Genomic DNA, 10,702 nt, shown 5'->3' on the forward strand with positions numbered 1-10,702 from the left:
ACTGTCTCTGAAATGAAAACAAAATGTTGAAAATAAGTTTCCCAGCATCTGTAGAGAGACAAACAAACTTAAAGTTTCAGCCATCAAAACTGGGAACAGCGTATGTAATTTTTCATGTAAGCATACCTCTCATTTGCATTCATTACTTTTTGCAGCTACAGTCCAGAAATTAGTGATATCCATTCCCAAAAGTAAAAGAAATTTTTAAATGCCAATGTATTTTGTGAAGTGTATCCACTCACTAAACTTGGGTTCATCATTGTGAACTTTTATTTGTCTTTGTTTCACTGAAAATAAAGGTATTTTGCTGCATAATTAACCCAGGTTTTTGTGCACAGGTGTATTCACTCAGTCACTGTTATAGAGAATCCTGAAGACAAATCCTATTTGATCAGTCTTACTTCTGCTCAATGTTCCTGCTGTCTGACTATTACTGAGGGGAAAGGTGCAACAAGAAAAGAGATTGGATTAAACAGTTCAGAGGAGAAAGAAAGGTAGAAAGGGATAAGGGAAGATGGTAAGGATCAAGACTATTACTTCTATCTATAAAGAACATATAGTGCTTTTTGTAAAGTGCTACCCAATACATTTAGAGGTGTCCTTTATTGTTCAAATGAATGAATGTTAAAACTTTAGAAACAGTAACCAGAAAACAGCCCAAGATAACTTTTGTATGTCTGTTATGTTACGAACCGCGTAACTGGGTGACTTACCAGCAAAGATAGAGACGTCCGTTGAAGTCTGATGATACTATTTTGAATGGTATTTATTAGTAAAAATACAAAAATAATATCAATGCAAATATACGTTGTCAATACTAAACCTAAAAGTGCGGGTATAATAATAATAAGAAATAAGCTCTATCGTTGTCTAGGGGATAATGTATTGTCTGATGGAAATATAAAGTTCACTGCAGTTCACACAAGCTGCTGTCTTTTTGTTTGTCACTGTGTTGCAATTGTTGGAGAGAGAGAGAGAATGGGAACATTTACTGCTATGGGTTTTGCCAACCTTCCTTTATGATTTTGATCCGTCAGGTGTCTCGTTGCCGTGGCCATTCAAGTGTGGCCTCTCCTTTAGCTAAACCGTTCTTCTGTGGTGAGCCCACCACCCAGGCAAGGGAGGACACACACGAGCTCTCACCTGCTTTCACTATAAAATGCTGTCACGGGATTTCTAGCGTTTCTCCTGGTGCGTCTAAGGGGTGTTCCCCAGATCTGTCTTTTATCCTCACTCACGGGGTCTCAGATGTCAATCAGGTTGGGATGATGCAATCCCTCAACCAGACCACTCTGGTTGTTCCCTGAGGGGTTTCAATGAATAGTACTGTACTCAATACACAATTCCTTCTCCAAGAGACAATGGCAGTAACCAGTGGTTCCGTTCCGCTTATGTCAGGACACATTCCACCTGGTTGTGTATTCTTTGTGCCTGTCTCTCATTTTCCTGGGTCTCAGACCCGAAATAATAGCGATCTTGCGATTCTCAAAAAGGAGGGGGCGACTTTGTACCCTTCGGCCCCTCAGAGTTGCTTCACCTTCGTAACAGTTATATAAACAATTTTATCAGAAACCTCAATATTTTCCATGTTTATTTTTAAAGTATTAGTGTAGTTGTTCAAGGAATGCTGACTTTCAGTGAGCTTATTTAGTAAATGATAAGTACCAGTAAAAGACAAGAGTCATTCATTTAGATGGCAGACAAAGCATTACTGGCAATTATAAATATTCTGCATTTGGTAAATAATTCTTCCCTCCAGATAAATATCTGTTCACAGAGTGGAGAATTTTGTTGATTCCCAGTAAATATACAAAGCACATTTCATTCCAGATATCTCTAAGTATTTCCTCCTCTCTCAGAAATAGATTCAGGTAGAATGTGAGTAACCATAAGGTATAAAGGTAAATTGCTTAATTATAATTGAGATCAAATACCCTTCAAATTGAAGGATTAATTAAGTTCAAGTCTGTATCCTTATTATCAATGCTGAGATCTTTAGGTTGTCATAGATCGAGATGCTATGGTCAGAAGTTCCCACCTACTTCAAAGGAGCAACAATTATATGCCAAGAAGAGTAGTGTGAGCAGTCTTAATGACTAGTGTCCAGTAGCACTCACATCTACGGTGATTAAATGCTTTGAGAAGTTGTTTATGGCTGGAATCAACTCCTACCTCAGCAGGGACCTGGACCCACTGCAACTATCTATCTCTGCAATAGGTCTACAGCAGACGCAATCTCAATGGCTCTTCACATGGCCTTAGATCACCTGGACAAAACAAACACCTATGTCAGAATGCTGATCGCCCAGACTATAGCTCAGCACTTAACATCATCATTTGCACAGTCCTCATTGATAAGCTACAGAACCTGGGCCTCTGTACCTCCCTCTGCAATTGGATTTTTGACTTTCTAATTGGAAGCCCATGATCTGTGTGGATTGGTTATAACATATCCTCCTCGCTGATGATCAGCACTGGCGCACCTCAGGTGCGTGCTTAGCCCATTCCTCTGCTCTCTCTACACCCATGATTGTGTGGCTAGGTATAGCTGAAATGCCATCTATAAATTTGCTGATGATACAACCATTGTTGGTAGAATGTCAGATGGAGATGAGAGAGTGTACAGGAGTGAGATGTACCAACTATAGTTGAGTGGCGTCATAGCAACAACCTTGCACTAATCAAAGAGTTGATTGTGGATTTCAGGAAGGGTAAGACGAGGGAAAACGAGCTAATCTTCACAGAGGATCAGAAGTGGAAAACATGAGCAATTTCAAGTTCCTGAGTGTTAAGTTCTCTGAGGATCTAACCTGAATGCAACATATTGATGCAGCTATAAAGGAGGCAAGACAGTGGCTATATTTCATTAGGAGTTTGGGGAAATTTGGTTTGTCACCTAAAACACTCGAAAATTTCTGCAGATATACTGTGGAGAGCATTCTGACAGGCTGCATCACTGTCAGATATGGGGGTTGGGGGCTACTGCACAGGATCGAAAGAAGCTACGGAAAGTTGTAAAATTAGTCAGCTCCATCTTGGGCACTAGGTTCCATAGTATCCACAGACATCTTTGAGGAACAGTGCCTCAGAAAGGCAGCATGCTTTATTAAGGACTCCCATCTCCCAGGACATGCCCTCTTCTCATTGTTACCATCAGGAAGGAGGTACAGAAACCTGAAGGCACACACTCAGCGATTCAGGATCAGCTCCTTTCTCTCTGTCATCCGATTTCTAAGTGGACATTGAACCCATGAACACTTACTTCACATTTTTAATTATTATTTCTGTTTTTACACTTCTTAATTAACTACTTAATATACACATATAAACTTACTGTAATTTTTCTACATTATGTATTGCATTGTACTGCTGCCACTAACTTAACAAATTTGACAACATATGTCAGTGATATTAAACCTGATTCTGATACCTTGGATTAAGTAAAAACTTCCACTAAATTTCCATGGCTCAGAGCACTGCTTCCTGAGTCTTATTAGAGGCACAAACTTTTATTTCCTCCACAGAATTTCACACAAGTCAACCAAACGAACTATAACATGCATTATTAGGAATAATACCTATCAAAGTGCTTCTTAAATCATCCCATTGAACCTGCTTTAACTACTTCTTCCAGTAGTTCATTCCATGTACATGCTGCCCTTCTTCACTACGTCTAATTTTGTGTCACCCACAGACATACTGATCAAGCCTTGTGTATTCGCATCCATATCATTTGTATAAAACAAAGACCAGTACAGTACTGGCCCTTGGGCCCACGATGTTATGCTGATCTTTTAACCTGCTCCAAGATCAATCTAATCCTTCCCTTCCACATAGCCCACCAGTTTTCTTTCATCTATGTGACTATCTAAGAGTCTCTTAAATGGCCCTAATATATCTGCCTCTACCCCGACCCCAGCATTGTGTTCCATGTATTTATCATCTTCTGTAAAAATACCTGCCTCTGGCAACCTTCCTATATTTCCTCCAATCACCTTAAAATTATGCCCTCTCATATTAACCGTTGCCACCCTTGGAAAAGGCTGCTGGTTGTCCATTGTGTAATTTTATACATCTCATAGGAACATCAGAACATAAGAAATAGGAGCAGGAGTAGGCCATCTGGCCCATCAAGCCTGCTCTGCCATTCAATTAGGTCACGGCTGATCTGGCCATGGACTCATCTCCACCTACTTGCCTTTTCCCCATGACCCTTAATTCCTTTACAATGCAAAAATCTATCCAACCTTGTCTTTATTATATTTACTGAAGTAGCCTTCACTGCTTCATTGGGCAGAGAATTCCACAGATTCACCACTCTCTGGAAAAAGCAGTTCCTCCTTATCTCAGTCCTAAATCTACTCCCCAGAATCTTGAGGCTATGTCCCCTAGTTCTAGTTTCACTTACCAGTGGAAATAACTTTCCTTTCTCTATCCTATCTATCCCTTTCATAATTTTATATGTTTCGATAAGACCTGCTCTCATTCTTCTGAACTCCAATGAGTACGGTCCTAGGCGACTCAATCTCTCCTCATAGTTCAACCCCCTTATCTCTGGAATCAACCTAGTGAACCTTCTCTGCACCACCTCAAAAGCCAGTATATCCTTCCTCAAGTAAGGAGACCAGAACTGCATGCAGTACTCCAGGTGCAGTCTCACCAGTACTCTATACAGTTGCAGCATAACCTCCTTGCGCTTAAATTCAATCCTTCTAGTAGTGAAGGCCAACGTTCTATTTGCCTTCTTGGTAGCCTGCTGCATCTGCATATCAACCTTTTGTAATACATGTACAAGCACTCCCAAGTCCCTCTGCATAGCAGCATGCTGCATTTTTTAACCATTTAAATGATAATCTGCTCTTCCACTTTTCCTTCCAATGTGTATGACCTCACATTTACCAGCTTCGTACTCCATCTGTCAGACCCTTACCTGCTCACTTAACCTATCTATATCTCTCTGCAGACTCTCCATTTCTTCTGCACAACTTGCTTTTCTACTCAATTTAGTATCATTAGCAATCTTAATTACACTGCACTCTGTCCCCTCTTTGAGATCGTTAATGTATATCGTGAACAGTTGTTGGCCCAGCACCGACCTCTACGGCACACCACTCACCACTGATTGCCAACCAGAGTCCACCCATGTATCCTAACTCCCTGCTTTCTATTAGTTAACCAATCCTCTATCCATGCAAATACATCACCCCCAACTCTAAGCATCTTTATTTTAAGGAAAAGTATTTTATGTGGCACCTTATCAAACACCTTCTGAAAATCCAAGTAAATTATGTCCATCTGTTCCCTCTATCCACTGTGCTCGTTATATCCTCATAGCCTACCTCACATCCTCCTTTGCTTCAAAGAGGAAAGGCCTAGCTCACTCTACCTTTTCTCACATGTGTTCTGTAATCTAAGCAGCATCCTGTTAATTCTCTTCTCACTCTCTCTAAAGCAAGGTACCCAACCTTTTTTATACCATGAACCCTTACCATTAACCGAAGGGTCCATGGACCCTAGGTTGGGAACCCCTACTCTAAAGTTTCCACATTCTTCCTATAATAAGGCAACCAGAACTGAACATAATATTTCAAGTGAGGTCTATCCAGGGTTTTATAGAATTGTAGCATTACCTTGCAGTTCTTGTACTAAATCTCCTGAATAATGAAGGCCAATGTTCCATATACCTTCTTAATAATGCATAGCAACTTTGAGGGATCAGTGGACTTGGACCCCAATACCTTTCTATCCCTCTGCACAGCTGAGAATCCTACCATTAACTTGGTACTCTGCCATCAAGTTCAACCTTCCAAGGTGCATCACTTCTCACTTTTTTGGAATGAACTTCATAAATATTAGGTACCTTTCAGTCGAGCTCTGCAGCCAGTCAATGTTGCATTGTAACTCCACAACAGCACCAACCTTAATAATGAATAACAAGGGTCCAGACATCAACCTCTGCAGACACCACTGGTTACTGGCTATTTTCTAAGAAACATTCTCTAGCCACCATCATCTGCTTCTTATCTCCGAGCCAAGTTTGAATCCACCTAACGAGTTCTTCCTAGATTCCATGTGACCTAAGCTTCCAAACCAGTCTGCCATGCAGATCTTTGTAGGAACATAGAAAACCTACAGCACAAAACAGGCCCTTTGGCCCACAAAATTGTGCCAAACATGTCCATACCTCAGAAATTACTAGGCTTACCCATAGCCCTCTATTTTTCTAAGCTCCATGTACCTATCCAAAAGTCTCTTAAAAGACCCTATCGTATCCGCCTCCACCTCCGATGCCAGCAGCCCATTCCACGCACTCACAACTCTCTGAGTAAAAGACTTACCCCTGACATCTCCTCTGTACCTACTCCCAAGCACCTTAAACCTGTGTCCTTGTGTGGCAGCCATTTCATCCCTGGGAAAAAGCCTCTGACTATCCACATGATCAATGCCTTTCATCACTTCATACACCTCTATGTGGTGACCTCTCGTCCTTCATCGCTCCAAGCAGAAAAGGCCAAGTTCAATCAACCTATTCTCATAAGGCATGCTCCCCAATCCAGGCAAAGCTGAAGTTCAAATAGACTACACCCACTGCTCTACCCTTATCTACCTTTTTGGTTACTTCAAAACTCTTAATTTTTTAAGCGCAACTTCCCGCACACAAATCCATGTTAACTTTTTTTTATGTCATGGACCCATTGGTAGGCTGGTGAAACCTATGGATCCCTTTTTAGAATTATGTATTTAAATATATAAGATAAAATACATAAGATTACAAAAGAAGCCGATCATATTGAAAATGTAAACATGAGAAAATCTGCAAATGCTGGAAATTCAGGCAACACATACAAAATGCTGGTGGAACGCAGCAGGCAAGGCAGCATCTATAGGAAGAAATACAGTTGATGTTTAGGGCAGAGAACCTTCGTCAGGATTTACTGAAAGAAGAGATAGCAAGAGATTTGAAAGGGAGAGGGGGAGATCGGAAATGATAGGGGAAGACAGGAGGGGGAGGGATGAAGCTAAGAGCTGGAAAGTTGATTGGCAAAAGGGATACAGGGCTGGAGAAGGGGGAGGATCATGGGATGGGAGGCTTAGGGAGAAAGGGGAAGGGGAGTTCCTGGTTTTCAAAGATATGTTGTTGCAAATGAAATTAAAGCTTTCATAGCTCGCTCTACAAGGTGAGGATAGGCTTCTCTCAAGGAACACCAGAATTCTCCAAGGCTTTTATAGTTAGGGTGATGATGACAATGAGTGCATTGAGTGATGACAATGAGTGACAATGATATGAGAAGCTTCCTTTTTCACTAAAGTAGCAAAGCCAGATGTATAATCAAACATTGCAGCAGTTCCATCTGTGCAAATAGAATGGAGTTTTTCTTTCCAGTCTAAACTTCGTTCGGCAGTAAAACTTATTTACCATTTCCAAAATATCAACGGCCTTTGTAGTTTCCAATAGGAACTCCCAAATTAAGAATTCTTCTCTGATGGTGTCAGCATGTGTATAAGAACAAAAACAATGAGCTAATTACATTGTGAGACATCTGTAATTTTAGGCAATTGCTTACTGAATTGCGAGGCTGCCAATTCCTCAATGACCTACTTCAAAGTGTTAAAAGAAATATCAACTTTTCTCTGCTCAGTCCACAAACTAGCTCGACTATTTCCAATACACATCACTTTACTAAAGTCTCTCCAATGTTGCAATGCTTCTTTTGTTTGGCAATACAGTAAGTAACTTTATAGGATGCTACAAGGAAATATTTTTTGTGGAATGGCAAATCCAAATTTTGGAAGTGTCCCAACTTTTTGAATTGAGCTTTCTTTACATGAGAAAAATCCACATCTTTTGAAGCATTTATTCCTGGATGGACACATGTGAGATGCTCTTTCAGTTTTACTGGATTCATGTTTCCATTTGCAAGAATATTTCCACACAAAAAGCACTGTGGCTTTTGTGTCTCATCATGTCCATTAATGCAAGTGAAACCATCATAGTTTTGATCATACTTCCTTTTCTTTGACATTTCAACTTAAATATAAAATAAATAAAGCTGAAGTAAAATATTTGATTCAATTGACATTTTTTGAGACCCAATATTTTTGTTTGTTTTTAAGTAATTTGTTTGATAAATCTGAAAAGAAATAAATAATCTGTATGTTAAGTGAAGTGTAAGATATTTAAGAAATTCATATGCCAAGTAAGTAAAATGAGGCAGGTTTTACAATTTCTTTGAAGTTTTAGCACTGTTAATGGCTTTTAGATACTCAGATAGACAAGGATTGCAGCAGTAGTTCAGACGTCGTGCCGTTCTTGGAATTCTGTTATTGTTGCACATAGAGTCATGTGGAACTATAAAACATGCGGAGAGTTCAGAATTCTCATTTGAACTGTCAAGTTTTGCAAACTTTAACCAATAATAAAAATGACTCACCTGCTATGTATTGATCAGCAAGCAATTGTAGACAGGGAATAATGGAGAGCAGTGTAAATGTTTGGGTAACAAATATGAGAACATGCGACTTCACTGTTTGGTGGCTGAACGACTACGAGTTGCAGGGTTGGCCAATAGTTAGCCAGCTACACTGCATGAACATCTGCAGACATGAAGTCTGTGATCAGGCTCAATCTAGCTCGAAGTAGTGATGAGCGTTCCATAAATGATATTTTAAGAGGCTGTATTTGTAACAACTGTAATGCGATATGAACACTTCTGTGATTTCTGTTGGTGACAAAGTCACAGATACTGCTAATACTACTATCACTTCCTCTCTCTCCTCCATTCAGGGTCCCAAGCACTCTTTCCAGGTGAGGCAACACTTCACCTGCGAATCTGCTAGGGTTATCTGTTGTATCCAGTGTACCCAATGTGGCCTCCTGTACGTTGGTGAGACCCATCATAAATTAGGGACCACTTCACGTAGCACCTCCACTCCATCCACCACAAGCGAGATTTCCCAATGGCCAAGCATTTTAATTCCAATTCCCATTCCCATCACAACATGTTGTTCCATGCCCTCCTGTTGTGCCAAGATAAGGCCACCCTCAGGGTGGGAATGCAACACCTTATATTCCATCCAGGTAGCCTCTAACCTGATGACATGAATATTGATTTCTCCTTCCAATAACCAAATTCCACCTCTCCCCCTCCCCATTCTCCACTCTGACCTTTTACCTGCCTGTTATTTCCCCCTGGGTCCCCTCCTCCTTCCTTCTCTTCTCTGGTCCACTCTCCTCTCCTATCAAACTCCTTTCTCTCCAGCCCTTGACCTTTCCCATCCACCTGGCTTCACCTCTCAGCTTTCAGCTAGCCTTCTTGCCCTCCCCCTACCTTTTTGTTCTGGCATCTTCCACCTTTCTTCTCAGTCCTTAAGAAGGGTCTCAGTTCTCTATTCACTTCCGTACATGCTGCTTGGCCTGCTGAGTTCCTCCAGCATTTTGTGTGTGTTGCTTTGGATTTCCTGCATTTTCAGCCTCTCTCATCTTAATGATTTACTACTGTGGTTTTTTGCCTTCATTCATAATTGAAGGAAATGCTAAATTTCAGTTAGTGAAAATAAAGATGTAAATTTTTATCCATCCAAGTTCACAGACCCCAGATTAAAAACACCTGTACTAATCATACTCCAGCTATCCAAATGTTGGTAGACCCTGTCCTTCAGAATTCTCTCTGGTAACTTCCCCACCATTGATGAAAGGCTGTCTGTATGTAGTTCTCTGGCTTGTCCTCGCTACCCTTCTAAAGCAACAGAACAACATTATTCACTTCCCTGTCTTCATGAAGGTGTCACCAAAATACTTTTGGTGTCCTAAAGCATTTTATTCAGGGACTTGATTTACTCAACTTGGCCATAAGAGATGAGGCATATACTAGCCTAGTTTTTCAAAGTAAAGGTTCACTGACATTAGATTGAATATTATTTTTTAACCTCATTATTTAAGATAGTCACAGCTGGTTTATGTCATGACTTATGCTTTCCAACATACCTGGAAATTCCTTACTTAAAGGAGACAGGAATTCATCTCAATCTTGGCTTTAGAGTATAAGGTAGTATGACTTTGACCTAAATGTGGGTGGGCTTCCCTCTGATTCAGCAAGTGACAACCACAATGCTATCAAGGCTTCTCATTTGGAATGATAATCTACTCATGAGTAGAGAAGACTGTATTGCCCTTCTGTTAGAAATAATGTGTGGTCACAATGTGAAAATTTGAATTCTAAATGAATATACTTGGGAGTTCTTCTGTGTCTGCCATGTTTCATTCATTGCACTGGACCAACTGATGGCAGGAGGAGAGTGGGGCTTTCTCCTGAAACCTTGATTCCCTACTCTTTTATAATCTGCAAATGCTAGCATACATACTAGAGTGAGAGATATTGAGATGCATGGAACACAGTGGAAATGACCATCAGGTATTTTTTCCTACTTCATTTTTGCCTTTCACCCTCCATAACATGACTGTTATTTTTGACACTAGCCTTACCTGCTGTTTCTCAGAAATTACGGAAGGAAGAGGAGGAATACGGCAGGTGCTAATGATGGGATCCTATTGGTGCATGCCTCATCTCTTAGGGGCAAGCTGGATAAATCAGGGTTAAAACAGTGACAACCGGTTTCATAAATGCACCACTTGAAAACTCACACTAGGTGGCAGCAGACACTAACAGAACTGAAAAAAAAACTATTTTCGTCTCCGGTATGT

The sequence above is a fragment of the Hypanus sabinus genome, chromosome 13 (genome assembly GCF_030144855.1).
Source record: "Hypanus sabinus isolate sHypSab1 chromosome 13, sHypSab1.hap1, whole genome shotgun sequence".
Taxonomy (NCBI): domain Eukaryota; kingdom Metazoa; phylum Chordata; class Chondrichthyes; order Myliobatiformes; family Dasyatidae; genus Hypanus; species Hypanus sabinus.